General features: G+C 32.9%; 1 protein-coding gene and 1 long non-coding RNA gene across 8 annotated transcripts in view; one reads left to right on the forward strand and one right to left on the reverse strand.

The window, feature by feature from the left end:
* Positions 1–1,468: 1,468 nt before the first annotated feature.
* Positions 1,469–18,351, forward strand: LOC149130353 (uncharacterized). Of its 4 annotated transcripts, XR_016239053.1 has the most exons (6): positions 1,469–1,946; positions 4,642–4,789; positions 6,622–6,717; positions 9,382–9,536; positions 10,002–10,124; positions 18,232–18,351. It is a non-coding gene; the product is annotated as an uncharacterized LOC149130353 (long non-coding RNA). The 4 variants fall into 4 exon arrangements; XR_016239054.1 differs by lacking the exon at positions 6,622–6,717 and having other exon boundaries at positions 1,749–1,946; XR_016239052.1 differs by lacking the exons at positions 6,622–6,717; positions 9,382–9,536 and having other exon boundaries at positions 1,754–1,946.
* Positions 6,565–25,546, reverse strand: part of LOC106875495 (sperm-tail PG-rich repeat-containing protein 2-like) — a 697,644-nt gene continuing 678,662 nt past the window's right edge. Inside the window, exons 1-4 of one of the 4 annotated variants that reach the window (XR_016239050.1) lie at positions 22,945–23,101; positions 20,172–20,319; positions 18,199–18,294; positions 6,565–9,446 (exon numbers count right to left, since the gene is read on the reverse strand). The gene's annotated coding sequence lies outside the window, so the exon portion shown is untranslated. Of the gene's footprint in view, positions 9,447–18,198; positions 18,295–20,171; positions 20,320–21,020; positions 21,480–22,944; positions 23,102–25,546 lie in introns of those variants that run through there. The other 3 variants (XR_016239051.1, XR_016239049.1, XR_016239048.1) reach the window with 3 other exon arrangements.

Below are 25,546 nucleotides of genomic sequence, written 5' to 3' on the forward strand. Positions count from 1 at the left end.
AAACCGACACCGGCCCCTAAGTGATGGCCTTGAAAAATTCTGTTTTAGTCGAATGAATCGAATCCAGCACTTATTTTGGTCTGCTTTGCTGAACTGCTAGGTTATAGGAGCATAAACACCAACACCAGTTATCAAGCAGTGATGGGAGACAGACACACAGACATGAGGAGACACACACACACATATATATATTCGATGGGCTTCTTTCAGTTTCCATCCACCAAAACCACTCACAAGGCTTTGGTCAGCTTGAGACTATAGCAGAAGACACTTGCTCAAGGTGGCACGCAGTGAGACTGAACCCAGAACCGTGTGGTTGGGAAGCAATCCTCTTACTACACATAATATATGACAAAGATGGTGGGATAGGCTGGAAGTATAAGGTAAGTGATGACGTATGAACGGTCAAGGGGCCTTGCAAGTAGGACAGACATGTGAGCAGAAGGACAACTAGTGCGTATGACTTTTGCTTTCGGGCTTTCACTTGGGACAGACATGGTGACCCCGCAAGAGTTCAGGGAAATTGGCGTTAGGTTCTGGCCAGAGGTTAGGTCGGTGTATCCTAAGTGGACAGTATAAATGTTGCGAGAGGACCCATGTGACAAATGAACCAAGCTTTTTAGCCCATTTCACACACCTGCTGTAAAGTGGTTGGCATCCAGCTGTAAAAACCTTTCCAAAACTGACCTCCCCCCCTGTGCTGGTGCCACGTAAAAAGCACTGGTTCATGCGTCCTGGCATCTCTTGTGGGTATTTTTCTAGCCAGAAGGTGATCATCGCTTCTATACCCTAATCGTGTGGGATTATAGTGTACAAATTCACCACATCGAATGATACTAACAGGGTTCCTTCACTTATTGTCTTCGGGAGGTGCTTTAGCATGTCTAAGTCATCCCTGATGAAGCTTTTCACATATTTTAGAAACGGTTTGAGTAAGATGTTGAGTAAGATGAAACAGGTGTGTTGCCGTAGCAGAGTGTAAACAATAAAAACAGAAGAAAGGTGAAAGAAGCTTTTTTTTTTGGTTTGTTGAGGTTTTAACTATTTCAGTTTTAATTGAGTCTTATTTCGTAGTTGTCTTGACGGTCTTGTGGGTAAAGACCTGAGTGCTATCAACTTTGAATACTCTGGGGTTAGAGTTCAATTCTTGCTAAGACGAAATTTGTTTTGGAAGTATACTTCTCATATCAGGGCCCAGGATCTCAAACTTGATCACTTAGCTGCATGTTGAACCTTCATCCCCGTAAAGTAAATAAAAAATAGAGATCATCAAAGTTGTTTTTATAATTCAATTTTGCTTGGATAGCTTTAAATATCTCATCTTTACATACAATTACAAAGCTGTCTTGATGGTCGTGTGGGTAACGACGCTGGAGACAAAACTGTCAACCTGTAGACAGTAAGTTCGATACGTGCCGGGATTATTAGTTTTTTTTAATTGAATTCTGGGAAAAGTTAGGTTTATAAATCCTAATTTTCACTTATAAAATTGCCGCCAGTAAGATGGAACAGTGGTGCGAGAGGTGGAAGGGGCGTTGGGGCGCGTTCAGGTGGTCTAGGCTGCCTGGTTCGCGCCCCCCTTCCTCTTTCACTTCTTTCATCGCCGGACCATTGACCCTGGCGGGTTTTTACCTCGCCTCATCATTTTTCCTCCTACTCCAGTCCCCCTCCTACTCCTAACCCTCCTAAATACTCCTAATTCTCAAAGACGAAATTAATTAAATAAATAAATAATAATTAATTAATTAATTAAAAAAAAAACAAAATAAACATACATTTCGTACGAAATACCTGCGGCTGAAGAAATACAGCTAGCTTTACTGATTGAGTGTTTACGAATCGATGTATGTAATTGATACATGTAAAGCCATTCCAGAATCGACCCTCTCTGATTGAAGTCACGTAATTGAAGCCGAGGAAGGATTAAGAATTAAGGCTGCAACAAGGTAGGCAAAGAATAGAATCTTTTTTCTTTTTATACCCATTGTCTTTTACCGTCGCCTTTTAATGCGTTTTACACGAACAAATTGACACAGGAGTCTTAATTTTTGGTTTAATGTGAACACCCGGCCATATATACGTATGTATAATGCGTTTTACACGAACAAATTGACACAAGAGTCTTAATTTTTGGTTTAATGTGAACACCCGGCCATATATACGTATGTATAATGCGTTTTACACGAACAAATTGACACAAGAGTCTTAATTTTTGGTTTAATGTGAACACCCGGCCATATATACGTATGTATAATGCGTTTTACACGAACAAATTGACACAAGAGCCTTAATTTTTGGTTTAATGTGAACACCCGGCCATATATACGTATGTATATTGACATTCATTGGCAACATTACAATTTTGCAAATGTAATAAATACTTTTGGAAAGAAAACTTTGCTCCAACGAACCGAAGGAGCAATGAAATGTCATTTATCGCCCATTACATCTCGTACAGACAAGTGGGGGTAAAAACATAGAACGAATGAATATGAGGATGTAATGGCTACTACTGAACATCACTTCCGAGTAGTATCATTTAAATGTGTCTGGCATCAAGCTTATCATTCTATTAAGTAAACTGTGCATCTACTGTTTCATAAATCCACCACAGGTGACAAATGTCCATAATAATCTATCTCTGTCCCCAATGTGTCCTTTTTTTTTTTGTAGCTTTTTCAATCAGTAATAACACATTGCCTACTTGGAACTTTCAATGTCTCTTCTTCTCTGACTATAACAACTTGTTTATTTTCTCTTCAATCGCTGCATTTGTCCAATGTTAAAAATCCTGTAGATGTTTTATATTGTGTTTGTGTAATCAATTGGTGGGTATTCTGTTGTTGGAGTTACTGGGCTTTATGTTTGGTTGGGGATTCTAGAGTGATTAGTGTAATTCTGGTGAGTGGGCATTTGTGTATCACTCTGTTCTTGGTTTCCTTTCTCTTTTCTATTCCTTGTCCTTCATCTGGAGCCAGTCAGGGGCTACTGGCATCGACCACGTTCGCATGGTGCTCTTTTCATGCCCCAAAGAACAAAAATAAAAATAGGACTGCAGCTGGAAGTGCTCAGGTGTCACTGGGGCAGGCATTGATGATTCAGCGCTTAGGAACGCTTCTGTAGGAGAAAATGCAGACCTTATTAAATATGCAAGGACCCCGAAACTTATGTCCTCTTAAGGGGTTTTTGCTTAAAAAAAAAAATCTCTGTAAATGTAGTAGTTAGAGAGGAGAATAATTTGGTTAGGGGATATATTGGCAGCACTATTGAATTTAAAAGGAGATATCGGGTCCACATGAGCTCATTTTCGAATGCCAAATACTACATTGGCATATTATATTCATGATTTGAAGAGGAGGAATATGAGCTATACTATTGAATGGTTAGGCCTATCCAAAGCCCCCCCCCCCCTACACACTTTAATGCTAATGTAGATTATGCTTAAGGGAATCGTACTTGATTGGCCAAACACCTTAATATATTTTCTTATGTGCTCCCTTTCTGTAATAGGTTTTTCTCAACATTCTTGAGTAGTTATAAAATTAAAATCAGATGCCCACCTGAGCTGTGATCTTGAATTGAATCTGTAGCAAATTTTGTTTTATCTAAATTTAATTATTGACCTTTGAAATGCATATATTTTTCTTTGTTCGACCCGTGTTAGCTTTTATTCGTGCATACCATTGGCTTTTACTATTTGGGGGCCCTGTTGTTTTGACCAATTGGAATGTTTATTCATTATACCTTTCAGTTTAGTCAACCATTTCATCAATTGCAGCAGCTTCATAACTAATTCAGTTCTCTGATAGCTTAGTTGTATATCTGATATGCTTTTATAATTACTGTTGTACTGAATAATTATTGATAGATCTAGATTAGCAACAGCCACTACTATCACCAAGTGAAAATCTAGGTTACTTTAGGTGAGCCTAATAACTGATGGTTTTGGGGTGTTGTTGTTTGTCACACTTTGTGAGTCCTTGACAGTATACAACTAAGCTATTACTGTACATTAAAAGAAATAGGCCTCTGTAAAGTGCAACACATAACCAACAGTGGGGTTCATTGCTGGTTCCACTCCTAGTAACTGATGGTATTGGGGTGTTGTTGTTTGTCACTCTTGGTGAGTCCTTGACAGTATACAACTAAGCTATTACTGTACATTAAAAGAAATAGGCCTCTGTAAAGTGCAACACATAACCAACAGTGAGGCTCATTGCTGGTTCCACTCCAGTACCAGGTGTGGGGCATAGGCTAATGTACGGAATACAAGCCAAATGATTGAAGTAATAATAATACAGTAAGGTTTTCTTGAAGCATTCACAGGTGTGGTTACGTGATAGAGAAGTTTGCTTGCCAACCATTCGGTCCCACTGCAGATACATGTGCGTCTGTGTTGGTGTTTACATCCTCATGAAAGACACAAAATAAGTACCAGGCTATTCTGGTCAGAAAGCTTAGCAAGAGCCTATGTACACATTTTAATTAAAATATATTTCGTTTTTGCTAGATTAGATTTGTTTCATTAAATTACCAAATTTCTCCTCAAACGTTAAACCCACCCCAACATAGAATATTCACTTCCATTCCATAAGTCGGTATAGTGTACATTTAAAGACTGGATTATGTTTTTTCAATCAGGTTTCAAAGTTGTTGCAGTGTTTCTGTCATGTGCTGTGAAAAAGGGGTAAGTGATACGAGGGATCTCGGATTATACAACACTGCTTCAGACAAACCTATCCAACCCATGAGCCTGTGGAAGAAGAGGTGATGAGGAAGACATGGAAAGGTAGGCAAACTCTTATATACACACAAGCACATACATTACTCAATTCATAATATATACACATACATACATACATCACTAGATTCATAATATATACACATACATACATCACTAGATTCATAATATATACACATACATACATTACTAGATTCATAATATATACACACACATTACTTGATTCATAATATATACACATACATTACTCGATTCATAATATATACACATACATACATTACTCGATTCATAATATATACACACAAGCACACACATTACTCGATTCATAATATATACACACACATACATCACTAGATTCATAATATATACACATTATTCGATTCATAATATATACACATACATACATTACTCGATTCATAATATATACACACAAGCACACACATTACTCGATTCATAATATATACACACACCTTACTAGATTCATAATATATACACACACACATTACTCGATTCATAATATATACACACACACCTTACTAGATTCATAATATATACACACACACACACATTACTCGATTCATAATATATACACATACATTACTAGATTCATAATATATACACACATTACTCGATTCATAATATATACACACACACACACACATTACTAGATTCATAATATATACACATACATACATCACTAGATTCATAATATATACACATACATACATTACTCGATTCATAATATATACACACACAAGCACATACATTACTCGATTCACATACCTGATATGCTTTTATAATTACTGTTGTACTGAATAATTATTGATAGATCTAGATTAGCAACAGTCAGTGCTACTATCACCAACTCAAAATCTAGGTTACTTTAGGTGAGCCTAATAACTGATGGTTTTGGGGTGTTGTTGTTTGTCACACTTGGTGAGCCCTTGACAGTATACAACTAAGCTATTACTGTACATATATATATTTATTCAGTTATTATGTCACAGGTCTCTGTGAAGTGCAACACCTAACCAACAGTGGGGCTCATTGCTGGTTCCACTCCAGTACCCGGTGTTGTACGATGTGGGGTATAGGCTAATGTACGGAATACAAGCGAAATGATTGAAGTAATAATAATACAGTAAGGTTTTCTTGAAGCATTGACAGGTGTGGTTTATGTGATAGAGAAGTTTGCTTCCCAACCATTCAGCCCCCCTGTGCTGGTGCCATGTAAAAAGCACTGTGGTGTCAGGAGTGCTGCAATTATGAATCTGTGGTTCATGCGTCCTGGCATCTCTTGTGGGTACTTTTCTAGCCAGAAGGTGATAATCGTTTCTATACCCTAATCGTGTGGGATTACATTGTACAAATGATACCAACAGGGTTCCTTCACTCATTGTCTTCGGGAGGTGGTTTAGCATGTCTAAGTCATCCCTGATGAAGCTTTTCACATATTTTAGAAACGGTCTGAGTAAGATGCCGAGGAAGTTGCTCAAATGGTGGGTCAGCAATGATGGGCCTCAGTTTGAGGCCAGTAGGGGGAGGATCATTAATGCATAGGCTTGGAGAAACTCTGCAAGCTTTAGAAATATCTGGATTTTTGTGTATCTGAGGTAATCCGTAGAATAGAGTAGGTCTGTATTTGAAGAGGATAAGTTTTAAAGAGTCTTCTGTGGGTTGTATTGTACTCATAGTAAATATTATTTTCCATCGTGGAGAGTATTCACTTCTTGTAGTACTCTGTGTCCATCACCACTACCGCACTTCCTTTGTTAGTTACTGTTAGTAAGTGAAATATATGTATAAATGATAACAAACAGACATTGTCTTTTAACTCTTTATTGACACATTAACATTGTCTTGTATTTTCTTACATTCAGAGCCAGGTACTTCTTTGTCCAGCCCTCCAGAGTAACTGCTTGGTTTCCGGAGAAAGAGGTCGTCTTGTTGATGAAAATAAATCAATAAAACAAAAAGTGCGTCTATTTTATTTAATTAAAAGTATGATAATTTAGTACCTACAATGTTTAAATATGATCATATACTTAGATTCTACAACAATTAAGTATGATAATTTGGTGTCTATAACGATTACATTCTATATAATTAAATTCTGCAATAGTTTAGTGTCTGTAATGATTAGATTCTATATAGTTCGATACCACAATAGTTTAGTGTCTGTAATGATTAGATTCTATATAGTTCGATTCCACAATAGTTTAGTGTTTGTAATGATTAGATTCCAAAATAGTTTAGTGTCTGTTATGATTAGATTCTATATAGATAGATTCCACATTAGTTTAGTGTCTGTAATGATTAGATTCTATATAGTTCGATTCCACATTAGTTTAGTGACTGTAATGATTAGATTCTATATAGTTCGATTCCACAATAGTTTAGTGTCTGTAATGATTAGATTCTATATAGTTCGATTCCACATTAGTTTAGTGTCTGTAATGATTAGATTCTATATAGTTCGATTCCACAATAGTTTAGTGTCTGTAATGATTAGATTCTATATAGTTCGATTCCACAATAGTTTAGTGTTTGTAATGATTAGATTCCAAAATAGTTTAGTGTCTGTTATGATTAGATTCTATATAGATAGATTCCACATTAGTTTAGTGTCCGTAATGATTAGATTCTATATAGTTATATGTCACATTAGTTTAGTGACTGTAATGATTAGATTCTATATAGTTCGATTCCACAATAGTTTAGTGTCTGTAATGATTAGATTCTATATAGTTCGATTCCACAATAGTTTAGTGTTTGTAATGATTAGATTCCAAAATAGTTTAGTGTCTGTTATGATTAGATTCTATATAGATAGATTCCACATTAGTTTAGTGTCCGTAATGATTAGATTCTATATAGTTATATGTCACATTAGTTTAGTGACTGTAATGATTAGATTCTATATAGTTCGATTCCACAATAGTTTAGTGTCTGTAATGATTAGATTCTATATAGTTCGATTCCACATTAGTTTAGTGTCTGTAATGATTAGATTCTATACAGTTCGATTCTACATTAGTTTAGTGTCTGTAATGATTAGATTCTATATAGTTCGATTCCACATTAGTTTAGTGCCTGTAATGATTAGATTTTATATAGTTCGATTCCACATTAGTTTAGTGCCTGTAATGATTAGATTCTATGTAGTTCGATTCCACATTAGTTTAGTGTCTGTAATGATTAGATTTTATATAGTTCGATTCCACATTAGTTCAGTGTCTGCAATGATTAGATTCTATATAGTTATATACCACATTAGTTTAGTGTCTGTAATGATTAGATTCTATATAGTTCGATTGTACATTAGTTTAGTGTCTGTAATGATTATATTTTATATAGTTCGATTCCACATTAGTTTAGTGTCTGCAATGATTAGATTCTATATGGTTAGATACAACATTAGTTTAGTGTCTGTAATGATTAGATTCTATATAGTTCGATTCCACATTAGTTTAGTGTCTGCAATGATTAGATTCTATATAGTTATATTCTATATGGTTAGATACAACATTAGTTTAGTGTCTGTAATGATTAGATTCTATATAGTTCGATTCCACAATAGTTTAGTGTTTGTAATGATTAGATTCCAAAATAGTTTAGTGTCTGTTATGATTAGATTCTATATAGATAGATTCCACATTAGTTTAGTGTCTGTAATGATTAGATTCTATATAGTTATATTCTATATGGTTAGATACAACATTAGTTTAGTGTCTGTAATGATTAGATTTTATATAGTTCGATTCCACATTAGTTTAGTGTCTGTAATGATTAGATTCTATATAGCTATACTCTATATGGTTAGATACAACATTAGTTTAGTGTCTGTAATGATCAGATTCTATATAGTTATATACCACATCAGTTTAGTGTCTGTAATGATTAGATTCTATATAGTTATATTCTATATGGTTAGATACAACATTAGTTTAGTGTCTGTAATGATTAGATTTTATATAGTTCGATTCCACATTAGTTTAGTGTCTGTAATGATTAGATTCTATATAGTTCGATTGTACATTAGTTTAGTGTCTGTAATGATTAGATTTTATATAGTTCGATTCCACATCAGTTTAGTGTCTGTAATGATTAGATTCTATATAGTTCGATTCCACATTAGTTTAGTGTCTGTAATGATTAGATTCTATATGGTTAGATACAACATTAGTTTAGTGTCTGTAATGATTAGATTCTATATAGTTTGATTCCACATTAGTTTAGTGTCTGCAATGATTAGATTCTATATAGTTCGATTCTACATACATCACTAGATTCATAATATATACACACATACATTACTCGATTCATAACATATACACATACATTACTCGATTCATAATATACATATATTAGTAGATTCATAATATATATATACACAGACAATAATATCATTATTATTACCAATTTTTTTTCAATTGATTTCTTGTACATATATACTCACACAGATATAAGTATATATCTATATCCTTTCCAAAGCTCCAGCCATGCTGATGCACCACCGTACATAAATATATAAGCAAACACAAACAATTAAATACAATAGACACACTTTTTTATTTTATTAATTTATTTTCATCAACAAAATGCCTTCTTGGTTTCTCTCTCATATTCTTCCTCTCCAGAAACCAAGCAGCTACCCTGGAGGACTGGACAAAGAAGCTGGCTTCAAACTGATATGTCCCTGGCTCTGAATATAAGAAAATACAAGACAATGACAATAAAGAGTTAAAAAACAATGTGTTTTTTATTATTTATACATACACTTCGCTTACTAACAGTAAGTAATCACAATATACACACATACATTACTAGATTCATAATATATACACAGACAATAATATCATTATTATTATCAATTTTTATTCAATTGATTTCTTGTACATAAATTCACAATATATACACATACATACACTACTCGATTCATATTATATACACATACATTTCTAGATTCATAATATATACACACATACATTACTCGATTCATAACATATACACAGACAATAATATCAATTTTTATTCAATTGATTTCTTGTACATATATACTCACACAGATATAAGTATATATCTATATCCTTTCCAAAGTTCCAGCCATGCTGATGCACCACCGTACATATATATATATAAGCAAACACACACAATTAAATACAATAGACACATTTTTTATTTTACTAATTTATTTTCATCAACAAAATACACATACAAGATGCCTTCTTGGTTTCTCTCTCATATTCTTCCTCTCCAGAAACCAAGCAGTTACCCTGGAGGACTGGACAAAGAAGCTGGCTTCAAATACAAGACAATGACAATAAAGAGTTAAAAAACAATGCGTTTGTTATTATTTATACATACACTTCACTTACTAACGGTAAGTAATCGTACTTAGAAAGTAATCATAATTAAACTAAATTATCATACTTAAATGTTGTAGAATCTAATCATTACGGACACTAAACTAATGTTGTATCTAACCATATAGAATCGAACTGTATAGAATCTAATCATTACAGACACTAAACTAATGTAGAATCGAACTGTATAGAATCTAATCATTACAGACACTAAACTAATGTGGAATCGAACTATATAGAATCTAATCATTACAGATACTAAACTAATGTTGTATCTAACCATATAGAATATAACTATATAGAATCTAATCATTACAGACACTAAACTAATGTAGAATCGAACTGTATAGAATCTAATCATTACAGACACTAAACTAATGTAGAATCTAATCATTACAGACACTAAACTAATGTTGTATCTAACCATATAGAATATAACTATATAGAATCTAATCATTACAGTCACTAAACTGATGTAGAATCGAACTATATAGAATCTAATCATTACAGACACTAAACTAATGTGGAATCGAACTATATAGAATCTAATCATTACAGACTCTAAACTAATGTGGAATCGAACTATATAGAATCTAATCATTACAGACACTAAACTAATGTTGTATCTAACCATATAGAATATAACTATATAGAGTCTAATCATTACAGACACTAAACTAATGTGGAATCGAACTGTATAGAATCTAATCATTACAGTCACTAAACTAATGTAGAATCGAACTATATAGAATCTAATCATTACGGACACTAAACTAATGTTGTATCTAACCATATAGAATATAACTATATAGAATCTAATCATTACAGACACTAAACTAATGTGGAATCGAACTATATAAAATCTAATCATTACGGACACTAAACTAATGTTGTATCTAACCATATAGAATATAACTATATAGAATCTAATCATTACAGACACTAAACTAATGTGGAATCGAACTATATGGAATCTAATCATTACAGACACTAAACTAATGTTGTATCTAACCATATAGAATATAACTATATAGAATCTAATCATTACAGACACTAAACTAATGTACAATCGAACTATATAAAATCTAATCATTACGGACACTAAACTAATGTTGTATCTAACCATATAGAATATAACTATATAGAATCTAATCATTGCAGACACTAAACTAATGTGGAATCGAACTATATAGAATCTAATCATTACAGACACTAAACTAATGTAGAATCGAACTATATAGAATCTAATCATTACAGACACTAAACTAATATAGAATCGAACTGTATAGAATCTAATCATTACAGACACTAAACTAATGTGGAATCGAACTATATAGAATCTAATCATTACAGTCACTAAACTGATGTAGAATCGAACTATATAGAATCTAATCATTACAGACACTAAACTAATGTGGAATCGAACTATATAGAATCTAATCATTACAGACTCTAAACTAATGTGGAATCGAACTATATAAAATCTAATCATTACAGACACTAAACTAATGTGGAATCGAACTATATAGAATCTAATCATTACAGACACTAAACTAATGTGGAATCGAACTATATAAAATCTAATCATTACGGACACTAAACTAATGTTGTATCTAACCATATAGAATATAACTATATAGAATCTAATCATTACAGACACTAAACTAATGTGGAATCGAACTATATAAAATCTAATCATTACAGACACTAAACTAATGTTGTAACTATATAGAATCTAATCATTACAGACACTAAACTAATGTACAATCGAACTATATAGAATCTAATCATTACAGACACTAAACTAATGTACAATCGAACTATATAGAATCTAATCATTACAGACACTAAACTAATGTGGAATCGAACTATATAGAATCTAATCATTACAGACACTAAACTAATGTTGTATCTAACCATATAGAATATAACTATATAGAATCTAATCATTACAGACACTAAACTAATGTAGAATCGAACTATATAGAATCTAATCATTACAGACACTAAACTAATGTGGAATCGAACTATATAGAATCTAATCATTACAGACACTAAACTAATGTACAATCGAACTATATAAAATCTAATCATTAGACACTAAACTAATGTTGTATCTAACCATATAGAATATAACTATATAGAATCTAATCATTACAGACACTAAACTAATGTGGAATCGAACTACATAGAATCTAATCATTACAGGCACTAAACTAATGTGGAATCGAACTATATAGAATCTAATCATTACAGACACTAAACTAATGTGGAATCGAACTATATAAAATCTAATCATTACGGACACTAAACTAATGTTGTATCTAACCATATAGAATATAACTATATAGAATCTAATCATTACAGACACTAAACTAATGTGGAATCGAACTATATAGAATCTAATCATTACAGACTCTAAACTAATGTGGAATCGAACTATATAAAATCTAATCATTACAGACACTAAACTAATGTTGTAACTATATAGAATCTAATCATTACAGACACTAAACTAATGTACAATCGAACTATATAGAATCTAATCATTACAGACACTAAACTAATGTTGTATCTAACCATATAGAATATAACTATATAGAGTCTAATCATTACAGACACTAAACTAATGTGGAATCGAACTGTATAGAATCTAATCATTACAGACACTAAACTAATGTGGAATCGAACTATATAGAATCTAATCATTACAGTCACTAAACTAATGTAGAATCGAACTATATAGAATCTAATCATTACGGACACTAAACTAATGTTGTATCTAACCATATAGAATATAACTATATAGAATCTAATCATTACAGACACTAAACTAATGTGGAATCGAACTATATAAAATCTAATCATTACGGACACTAAACTAATGTTGTATCTAACCATATAGAATATAACTATATAGAATCTAATCATTACAGACACTAAACTAATGTGGAATCGAACTATATGGAATCTAATCATTACAGACACTAAACTAATGTTGTATCTAACCATATAGAATATAACTATATAGAATCTAATCATTACAGACACTAAACTAATGTACAATCGAACTATATAAAATCTAATCATTACGGACACTAAACTAATGTTGTATCTAACCATATAGAATATAACTATATAGAATCTAATCATTGCAGACACTAAACTAATGTGGAATCGAACTATATAGAATCTAATCATTACAGACACTAAACTAATGTAGAATCGAACTATATAGAATCTAATCATTACAGACACTAAACTAATGTAGAATCGAACTGTATAGAATCTAATCATTACAGACACTAAACTAATGTGGAATCGAACTATATAGAATCTAATCATTACAGTCACTAAACTGATGTAGAATCGAACTATATAGAATCTAATCATTACAGACACTAAACTAATGTGGAATCGAACTATATAGAATCTAATCATTACAGACTCTAAACTAATGTGGAATCGAACTATATAAAATCTAATCATTACAGACACTAAACTAATGTGGAATCGAACTATATAGAATCTAATCATTACAGACACTAAACTAATGTGGAATCGAACTATATAAAATCTAATCATTACGGACACTAAACTAATGTTGTATCTAACCATATAGAATATAACTATATAGAATCTAATCATTACAGACACTAAACTAATGTGGAATCGAACTATATAAAATCTAATCATTACAGACACTAAACTAATGTTGTAACTATATAGAATCTAATCATTACAGACACTAAACTAATGTACAATCGAACTATATAGAATCTAATCATTACAGACACTAAACTAATGTGGAATCGAACTATATAGAATCTAATCATTACAGACACTAAACTAATGTTGTATCTAACCATATAGAATATAACTATATAGAATCTAATCATTACAGACACTAAACTAATGTAGAATCGAACTATATAGAATCTAATCATTACAGACACTAAACTAATGTGGAATCGAACTATATAGAATCTAATCATTACAGGCACTAAACTAATGTGGAATCGAACTATATAGAATCTAATCATTACAGACACTAAACTAATGTGGAATCGAACTATATAAAATCTAATCATTACAGACACTAAACTAATGTGGAATCGAACTATATAGAATCTAATCATTACAGACACTAAACTAATGTACAATCGAACTATATAAAATCTAATCATTAGACACTAAACTAATGTTGTATCTAACCATATAGAATATAACTATATAGAATCTAATCATTACAGACACTAAACTAATGTGGAATCGAACTACATAGAATCTAATCATTACAGGCACTAAACTAATGTGGAATCGAACTATATAGAATCTAATCATTACAGACACTAAACTAATGTGGAATCGAACTATATAAAATCTAATCATTACGGACACTAAACTAATGTTGTATCTAACCATATAGAATATAACTATATAGAATCTAATCATTACAGACACTAAACTAATGTGGAATCGAACTATATAGAATCTAATCATTACAGACTCTAAACTAATGTGGAATCGAACTATATAAAATCTAATCATTACAGACACTAAACTAATGTTGTAACTATATAGAATCTAATCATTACAGACACTAAACTAATGTACAATCGAACTATATAGAATCTAATCATTACAGACACTAAACTAATGTTGTATCTAACCATATAGAATATAACTATATAGAGTCTAATCATTACAGACACTAAACTAATGTGGAATCGAACTATATAGAGTCTAATCATTACAGACACTAAACTAATGTGGAATCGAACTGTATAGAATCTAATCATTACAGACACTAAACTAATGTGGAATCGAACTATATAGAATCTAATCATTACAGTCACTAAACTAATGTAGAATCGAACTATATAGAATCTAATCATTACAGACACTAAACTAATGTGGAATCGAACTATATAAAATCTAATCATTACAGACACTAAACTAATGTTGTAACTATATAGAATCTAATCATTACAGACACTAAACTAATGTACAATCGAACTATATAGAATCTAATCATTACAGACACTAAACTAATGTGGAATCGAACTATATAGAATCTAATCATTACAGACACTAAACTAATGTTGTATCTAACCATATAGAATATAACTATATAGAATCTAATCATTACAGACACTAAACTAATGTGGAATCGAACTATATAGAATCTAATCATTACAGACACTAAACTAATGTAGAATCGAACTATATAGAATCTAATCATTACAGACACTAAACTAATGTAGAATCGAACTGTATAGAATCTAATCATTACAGACACTAAACTAATGTTGTAACTATATAGAATCTAATCATTACAGACACTAAACTAATGTACAATCGAACTATATAGAATCTAATCATTACAGACACTAAACTAATGTGGAATCGAACTATATAAAATCTAATCATTACGGACACTAAACTAATGTTGTATCTAACCATATAGAATATAACTATATAGAATCTAATCATTACAGACACTAAACTAATGTAGAATCGAACTATATAGAATCTAATCATTACAGACACTAAACTAATGTAGAATCGAACTGTATAGAATCTAATCATTACAGACACTAAACTAATGTGGAATCGAACTATATAGAATCTAATCATTACAGTCACTAAACTGATGTAGAATCGAACTATATAGAATCTAATCATTACAGACACTAAACTAATGTGGAATCGAACTATATAGAATCTAATCATTACAGACTCTAAACTAATGTGGAATCGAACTATATAAAATCTAATCATTACAGACACTAAACTAATGTGGAATCGAACTATATAAAATCTAATCATTACAGACACTAAACTAATGTTGTAACTATATAGAATCTAATCATTACAGACACTAAACTAATGTACAATCGAACTATATAGAATCTAATCATTACAGACACTAAACTAATGTGGAATCGAACTATATAGAATCTAATCATTACAGACACTAAACTAATGTTGTATCTAACCATATAGAATATAACTATATAGAATCTAATCATTACAGACACTAAACTAATGTAGAATCGAACTATATAGAATCTAATCATTACAGACACTAAACTAATGTGGAATCGAACTATATAGAATCTAATCATTACAGACACTAAACTAATGTACAATCGAACTATATAAAATCTAATCATTACAGACACTAAACTAATGTTGTATCTAACCATATAGAATATAACTATATAGAATCTAATCATTACAGACACTAAACTAATGTGGAATCGAACTACATAGAATCTAATCATTACAGGCACTAAACTAATGTGGAATCGAACTATATAGAATCTAATCATTACAGACACTAAACTAATGTGGAATCGAACTATATAAAATCTAATCATTACGGACACTAAACTAATGTTGTATCTAACCATATAGAATATAACTATATAGAGTCTAATCATTACAGACACTAAACTAATGTGGAATCGAACTATATAGAGTCTAATCATTACAGACACTAAACTAATGTGGAATCGAACTGTATAGAATCTAATCATTACAGACACTAAACTAATGTGGAATCGAACTATATAGAATCTAATCATTACAGACACTAAACTAATGTAGAATCGAACTGTATAGAATCTAATCATTACAGACACTAAACTAATGTGGAATCGAACTATATAGAATCTAATCATTACAGTCACTAAACTGATGTAGAATCGAACTATATAGAATCTAATCATTACAGACACTAAACTAATGTGGAATCGAACTATATAAAATCTAATCATTACAGACACTAAACTAATGTTGTAACTATATAGAATCTAATCATTACAGACACTAAACTAATGTACAATCGAACTATATAGAATCTAATCATTACAGACACTAAACTAATGTGGAATATAACTATATAGAATCTAATCATTACAGTCACTAAACTAATGTGGAATCGAACTATATAGAATCTAATCATTACAGACACTAAACTAATGTTGTATCTAACCATATAGAATATAACTATATAGAATCTAATCATTACAGACACTAAACTAATGTGGTATATAACTATATAGAATCTAATCATTACAGTCACTAAACTAATGTAGAATCGAACTATATAGAATCTAATCATTACAGACACTAAACTAATGTTGTATCTAACCATATAGAATATAACTATATAGAATCTAATCATTACAGACACTAAACTAATGTGGAATATAACTATATAGAATCTAATCATTACAGACACTAAACTAATGTGGAATCGAACTATATAGAATCTAATCATTACAGACACTAAACTAATGTGGTATATAACTATATAGAATCTCATCATTACAGTCACTAAACTAATGTGGAATCGAACTATATAAAATCTAATCATTACAGACACTAAACTAATGTTGTATCTAACCATATAGAATATAACTATATAGAATCTAATCATTACAGACACTAAACTAATGTGGAATCGAACTATATAAAATCTAATCATTACAGACACTAAACTAATGTGGAATCGAACTATATAGAATCTAATCATTACAGACACTAAACTAATGTTGTATCTAACCATATAGAATATAACTATATAGAATCTAATCATTACAGACACTAAACTAATGTGGTATATAACTATATAGAGTCTAATCATTACAGACACTAAACTAATGTGGTATATAACTATATAGAATCTCATCATTACAGTCACTAAACTAATGTAGAATCGAACTGTATAGAATCTAATCATTACAGACACTAAACTATTGTGGTATATAACTATATAGAATCTAATCATTACAGACACTAAACTAATGTGGAATCGAACTATATAGAATCTAATCATTACAGACACTAAACTATTGTGGTATATAACTATATAGAATCTAATCATTACAGACACTAAACTAATGTGGAATCTAATTATATAGAATGTAATCATTTTAGACACTAAACTATGCCAGAATTTAATTATATAGAATGTAATCGTTATAGACACCAAATTATCATAGAATCTAAGTATATGATCATATTTAAACATTGTAGGTACTAAATTATCATACTTTTAATTAAATAAAATAGACGCACTTTTTGTTTTATTGATTTATTTTCATCAACAAGACGACCTCTTTCTCCGGAAACCAAGCAGTTACTCTGGAGGGCTGGACAAAGAAGTACCTGGCTCTGAATGTAAGAAAATACAAGACAATGTTAATGTGTCAATAAAGAGTTAAAAGACAATGTCTGTTTGTTATCATTTATACATATATTTCACTTACTAACAGTAACTAACAAAGGAAGTGCGGTAGTGGTGATGGACACAGAGTACTACAAGAAGTGAATACTCTCCACGATGGAAAATAATATTTACTATGAGTACAATACAACCCACAGAAGACTCTTTAAAACTTATCCTCTTCAAATACAGACCTACTCTATTCTACGGATTACCTCAGATACACAAAAATCCAGATATTTCTAAAGCTTGCAGAGTTTCTCCAAGCCTATGCATTAATGATCCTCCCCCTACTGGCCTCAAACTGAGGCCCATCATTGCTGACCCACCATTTGAGCAACTTCCTCGGCATCTTGCTCAGACCGTGAAAAGCTTCATCAGGGATGACTTAGACATGCTAAACCACCTCCCGAAGACAATGAGTGAAGGAACCCTGTTGGTATCATTTGTACAATGTAATCCCACACGATTAGGGTATAGAAACGATTATCACCTTCTGGCTAGAAAAGTACCCACAAGAGATGCCAGGACGCATGAACCACAGATTCATAATTGCAGCACTCCTGACACCACAGTGCTTTTTACATGGCACCAGCACAGGGGGGCTGAATGGTTGGGAAGCAAACTTCTCTATCACATAAACCACACCTGTCAATGCTTCAAGAAAACCTTACTGTATTATTATTACTTCAATCATTTGGCTTGTATTCCGTACATTAGCCCATACCCCACATCGTACAACACCGGGTACTGGAGTAGAATGAGCCCCACTGTTGGTTAGGTGTTGCACTTCACAGAGACCTGTGACATAATAACTGAATAAATATATATATGTACAGTAATAGCTTAGTTGTATACTGTCAAGGGCTCACCAAGTGTGACAAACGACAACACCCCAAAACCATCAGTTATTAGGCTCACCTAAAGTAACCTAGATTTTGAGTTGGTGATAGTAGCACTGACTGTTGCTAATCTAGATCTATCAATAATTATTCAGTACAACAGTAATTATAAAAGCATATCAGGTATGTGAATCGAGTAATGTATGTGCTTGTGTGTGTATATATTATGAATCGAGTAATGTATGTATGTGTATATATTATGAATCTAGTGATGTATGTATGTGTATATATTATGAATCTAGTAATGTGTGTGTGTGTATATATTATGAATCGAGTAATGTGTGTATATATTATGAATCTAGTAAGGTGTGTGTATATATTATGAATCGAGTAATGTGTGTATATATTATGAATCTAGTAAGGTGTGTGTATATATTATGAATCGAGTAATGTGTGTGTGTATATATTATGAATCTAGTAAGGTGTGTGTATATATTATGAATCGAGTAATGTGTGTGCTTGTGTGTATATATTATGAATCGAGTAATGTATGTATGTGTATATATTATGAATCGAGTATTGTGTGTATATATTATGAATCGAATAATGTGTATATATTATGAATCTAGTGATGTATGTGTGTGTATATATTATGAATCGAGTAATGTGTGTGCTTGTGTGTATATATTATGAATCGAGTAATGTATGTATGTGTATATATTATGAATCGAGTAATGTATGTGTATATATTATGAATTGAGTAATGTGTGTATATATTATGAATCTAGTAATGTATGTGTATATATTATGAATCAAGTAATGTGTGTGTATATATTATGAATCTAGTAATGTATGTATGTGTATATATTATGAATCTAGTGATGTATGTATGTGTATATATTATGAATCTAGTGATGTATGTATGTGTATATATTATGAATTGAGTAATGTATGTGCTTGTGTGTATATAAGAGTTTGCCTACCTTTCCATGTCTTCCTCATCACCTCTTCTTCCACAGGCTCATGGGTTGGATAGGTTTGTCTGAAGCAGTGTTGTATAATCCGAGATCCCTCGTATCACTTACCCCTTTTTCACAGCACATGACAGAAACACTGCAACAACTTTGAAACCTGATTGAAAAAACATAATCCAGTCTTTAAATGTACACTATACCGACTTATGGAATGGAAGAGAATATTCTATGTTGGGGTGGGTTTAGCGTTTGAGGAGAAATTTGGTAATTTAATGAAACAAATCTAATCTAGCAAAAACGAAATATATTTTAATTAAAATGTATACATAGGCTCTTGCTAAGCTTTCTGACCAGAATAGCCTGGTACTTATTTTGTGTCTTTCATGAGGATGTAAACACCAACACAGACGCACATATATCTGCAGTGGGACCGAATGGTTGGCAAGCAAACTTCTCTATCACGTAACCACACCTGTGAATGCTTCAAGAAAACCTTACTGTATTATTATTACTTCAATCATTTCGCTTGCATTCCGTACATTAGCCTATGCCCCACACCGGGTACTGGAGTGGAACCAGCAATGAGCCCCACTGTTGGTTAGGTGTTGCACTTCACAGAGGCCTGTTTCTTTTAGCATGTGACATAATAACTGAATAAATATATATGTGTACAGTAATAGCTTAGTTGTATACTGTCAAGGGCTCACCAAGGGTGACAAACAACAACACCCCAATACCATCAGTTACTAGGAGTGGAACCAGCAATGAACCCCACTGTTGGTTATGTATTGCACTTTACAGAGGCCTATTTCTTTTAATGTATAGTAATAGCTTAGTTGTATACTGTCAAGTACTCACCAAGAGTGACAAACAACAAGACCATCAGTTATTAGGCTCACCTAAAGTAACCTAGATTTTCACTTGGTGATAGTAGCACTGACTGTTGCTAATCTAGATCTATCAATAATTATTCAGTACAACAGTAATTATAAAAGCATATCAGATATACAACTAAGCTATCAGAGAACTGAATTAGTTATGAAGCTGCTGCAATTGATGAAATGGTTGACTAAACTGAAAGGTATAATGAATAAACATTCCAATTGGTCAAAACAACAGGGCCCCAAATGGTATGCACGAATAAAAGCTAACACGAGTCGAACAAAGAAAAATATATGCATTTCAAAGGTCAATAATTAAATTTAGATAAAAGAAAATTTGCTACAGATTCAATTCAAGATCACAGCTCAGGTGGGCATCTGATTTGAATTTTATAACTACTCAAGAATGTTGAGAAAAACCTATTACAGAAAGGGAGCACATAAGAACATATATTAAGGTGTTTGGTCAATCAAGTACGATTCCCTTAAGCATAATCTACATTAGCATTAAAGTGTGTAGGGGGGGGGGGGGGCTTTGGATAGGCCTAACCATTCAATAGTATAGCTCATATTCCTCCTCTTCAAATCATGAATATAATATGCCAATGTAGTATTTGGCATTCGAAAATGAGCTCATGTGGACCCGATATCTCCTTTTAAATTCAATAGTGCTGCCAATATATCCCCTAACCAAATTATTCTCCTCTCTAACTACTACATTTACAGAGATTTTTTTTATTAAGCAAAAACCCCTTAAGAGGACATAAGTTTCGGGGTCCTTGCATATTTAATAAGGTCTGCATTTTCTCCTACAGAAGCATTCCTAAGCGCTGAATCTTCAATGCCTGCCCCAGTGACACCTGAGCACTTCCAGCTGCAGTCCTATTTTTATTTTTGTTCTTTGGGGCATGAAAAGAGCACCATGCGAACGTGGTCGATGCCAGTAGCCCCTGACTGGCTCCAGATGAAGGACAAGGAATAGAAAAGAGAAAGGAAACCAAGAACAGAGTGATACACAAATGCCCACACACCAGAATTACACTAATCACTCTAGAATCCCCAACCAAACATAAAGCCCAGTAACTCCAACAACAGAATACCCACCAATTGATTACACAAACACAATATAAAACATCTACAGGATTTTTAACATTGGACAAATGCAGCGATTGAAGAGAAAATAAACAAGTTGTTATAGTCAGAGAAGAAGAGACATTGAAAGTTCCAAGTAGGCAATCTACAAAAAAAAAAGGACACTTTGGTGAGGCAATAGACCCATTGGGGACAGAGATAGATTATTATGGACATTTGTCACCTGTGGTGGATTTATGAAACAGTAGATGCACAGTTTACTTAATAGAATGATAAGCTTGATGCCAGACACATTTAAATGATACTACTCGGAAGTGATGTTCAGTAGTAGCCATTACATCCTCATATTCATTCGTTCTATGTTTTTACCCCCACTTGTCTGTACGAGATGTAATGGGCGATAAATGACATTTCATTGCTCCTTCGGTTCGTTGGAGCAAAGTTTTCTTTCCAAAAGTATTTATTACATTTGCAAAATTGTAATGTTGCCAATGAATGTCAATATACATACGTATATATGGCCGGGTGTTCACATTAAACCAAAAATTAAGGCTCTTGTGTCAATTTGTTCGTGTAAAACGCATTATACATACGTATATATGGCCGGGTGTTCACATTAAACCAAAAATTAAGACTCTTGTGTCAATTTGTTCGTGTAAAACGCATTATACATACGTATATATGGCCGGGTGTTCACATTAAACCAAAAATTAAGACTCTTGTGTCAATTTGTTCGTGTAAAACGCATTAAAAGGCGACGGTAAAAGACAATGGGTATAAAAAGAAAAAAGATTCTATTCTTTACCTACCTTGTTGCAGCCTTAATTCTTAATCCTTCCTCGGCTTCAATTACGTGACTTCAATGAGAGAGGGTCGATTCTGGAATGGCTTTACATGTATCAATTACATACATCGATTCGTAAACACTCAATCAGTAAAGCTAGCTGTATTTCTTCAGCCGCAGGTATTTCGTACGAAATGTTTGTTTATTTTGTTTTTTTTTTAATTAATTAATTAATTATTATTTATTTATTTAATTAATTTCGTCTTTGAGAATTAGGAGTATTTAGGAGGGTTAGGAGTAGGAGGGGGACTGGAGTAGGAGGAAAAATGATGAGGCGAGGTAAAAACCCGCCAGGGTCAATGGTCCGGCGATGAAAGAAGTGAAAGAGGAAGGGGGGCGCGAACCAGGCAGCCTAGACCACCTGAACGCGCCCCAACGCCCCTTCCACCTCTCGCACCACTGTTCCATCTTACTGGCGGCAATTTTATAAGTGAAAATTAGGATTTATAAACCTAACTTTTCCCAGAATTCAATTAAAAAAAACTAATAATCCCGGCACGTATCGAACTTACTGTCTACAGGTTGACAGTTTTGTCTCCAGCGTCGTTACCCACACGACCATCAAGACAGCTTTGTAATTGTATGTAAAGATGAGATATTTAAAGCTATCCAAGCAAAATTGAATTATAAAAACAACTTTGATGATCTCTATTTTTTATTTACTTTACGGGGATGAAGGTTCAACATGCAGCTAAGTGATCAAGTTTGAGATCCTGGGCCCTGATATGAGAAGTATACTTCCAAAACAAAACAAATTTCGTCTTAGCAAGAATTGAACTCTAACCCCAGAGTATTCAAAGTTGATAGCACTCAGGTCTTTACCCACAAGACCGTCAAGACAACTACGAAATAAGACTCAATTAAAACTGAAATAGTTAAAACCTCAACAAACCAAAAAAAAAAGCTTCTTTCACCTTTCTTCTGTTTTTATTGTTTACACTCTGCTACGGCAACACACCTGTTTCTGTCTCTTACTTTTAATTACCTGGCACAAGATAACTTCCTCCAAAGTCCCTTCTTCCTTCTCAAATGATGAAAGTTTAGTGAATCCTGCTGCAAATATCATTTGTTTTTCAAAAGTGGTGTCCTTCGATGTGTTGATATACGAGGAGGTGCCGGCACCTGGCCTTCTCCTGACTAGCATATATATTTATCTCATTGACAAAGATAGAATTTTGTCTTTAAAGAAGTGACAAAAGAGAGTCGCCCCTCAGAAATGCCATCAGGTACTTCCTTGTGTCCCGTATTTTCCTGAAAATCAACCAGCCGTAGACGATAGCATCTGCTCGGTTGCATCACTATAAACATAATGACCGTCACTTCTGACCATTCCACCATTGATATCTACGGGAGTAAATCCTTCAAAATCATCATCTGAGTCTGAATTAAAGATTTCTTCTAGAAAAGCTTCATAAAATGCAGAAATAATTAAGTTATACAGAAGTATACCTCGTAGTGAGTGAGTAATAATGAAAATGATGTCAGAAAATAGTGTTTCCAGCCTAAGGTGCTGGAAATAAACTTTGCAAAGTTTTTATTTGAAGCACCCTTCTCAAGGCAAAGAGGATAAAGGGATAAAGCCCCACGGGCAACTAAATGGAGAAAGTTAATTTATGTCTGTTGTTGGTATTAACCCTTACGTTACCAACCCGGCTGAAATCGTCACTGGCTCTGAGTAAAAATGTCTTGTTTTTATAAGTTTTGAATTAAAATCTTCTACGAAACCTTAGTCACAATTTATGTTCCTAACACTAGCTTAATGATAACGAAGTTATTTTACAAAATTCTTTGTTATATTTAAAACTAATTGAAAGAAAAATAATCAGCAGACGACATGAGAGAATGAGACCTCAATGTGGTCACTCTATACGCTAGAAATAACAGCCTAAATTTCCTTCAAGCCAAACCCTTCCAACTACTTCTAATGTCCATCTGCCCAAATGAAGAGGTGTTTTTAATCCTTTCAATACCAACCCGGCTGTAACCATCTCTGGCTCTGTAGAACAAATGTCTTGTTTTCATAAGTTCTGAATTAAAATCTTCCTATAAATAAATATATATATAGCATCATACAACGTGGAAGACAATTGGAGATTTCTGCGGGACAACCTGTTGAAAGCCACCGACCAGATCTGTGGGTGGTGTAAGGTCCCCTCTCGACCCGGAGTAACGTGGTGGTGGAACAAGGAGGTAGACAGGGCTATTAGACAAAAGAAACAGGCTTGGAAGGACTGGAAGAACGGTGGTAGCAGGGAATTGTGCCAGAAGGGAGGCTAGGCGACAGGTTTATTTAGCCAGAGGGGAAGCAGATAAGAAAAGATTTGCCAATGTTCTGCGCCGTGAGGACCAAAGACTCGAGGTATTTCGTGTTGCAAGACAGTGTAAGAGAGAGAATAGTGATGTCGTGGAAGAGAAATGTGTTCGCATGGATGATGGTACGCTTGCACTAAATGAGGATGCAAAGAAAGAGCTCTGGAGATGCCACTACGATAGATTGCTTAATAAAGAGAATGAATGGGAGGAAGAGAGCCTGCCGTATGTCGACCCAATAGAGGGACCAGCTATCC

The sequence above is a fragment of the Octopus bimaculoides genome, chromosome 29 (genome assembly GCF_046866305.1).
Source record: "Octopus bimaculoides isolate indiv1 chromosome 29, ASM4686630v1, whole genome shotgun sequence".
In the NCBI taxonomy this organism is placed as follows: Eukaryota; Metazoa; Mollusca; class Cephalopoda; order Octopoda; family Octopodidae; genus Octopus; species Octopus bimaculoides.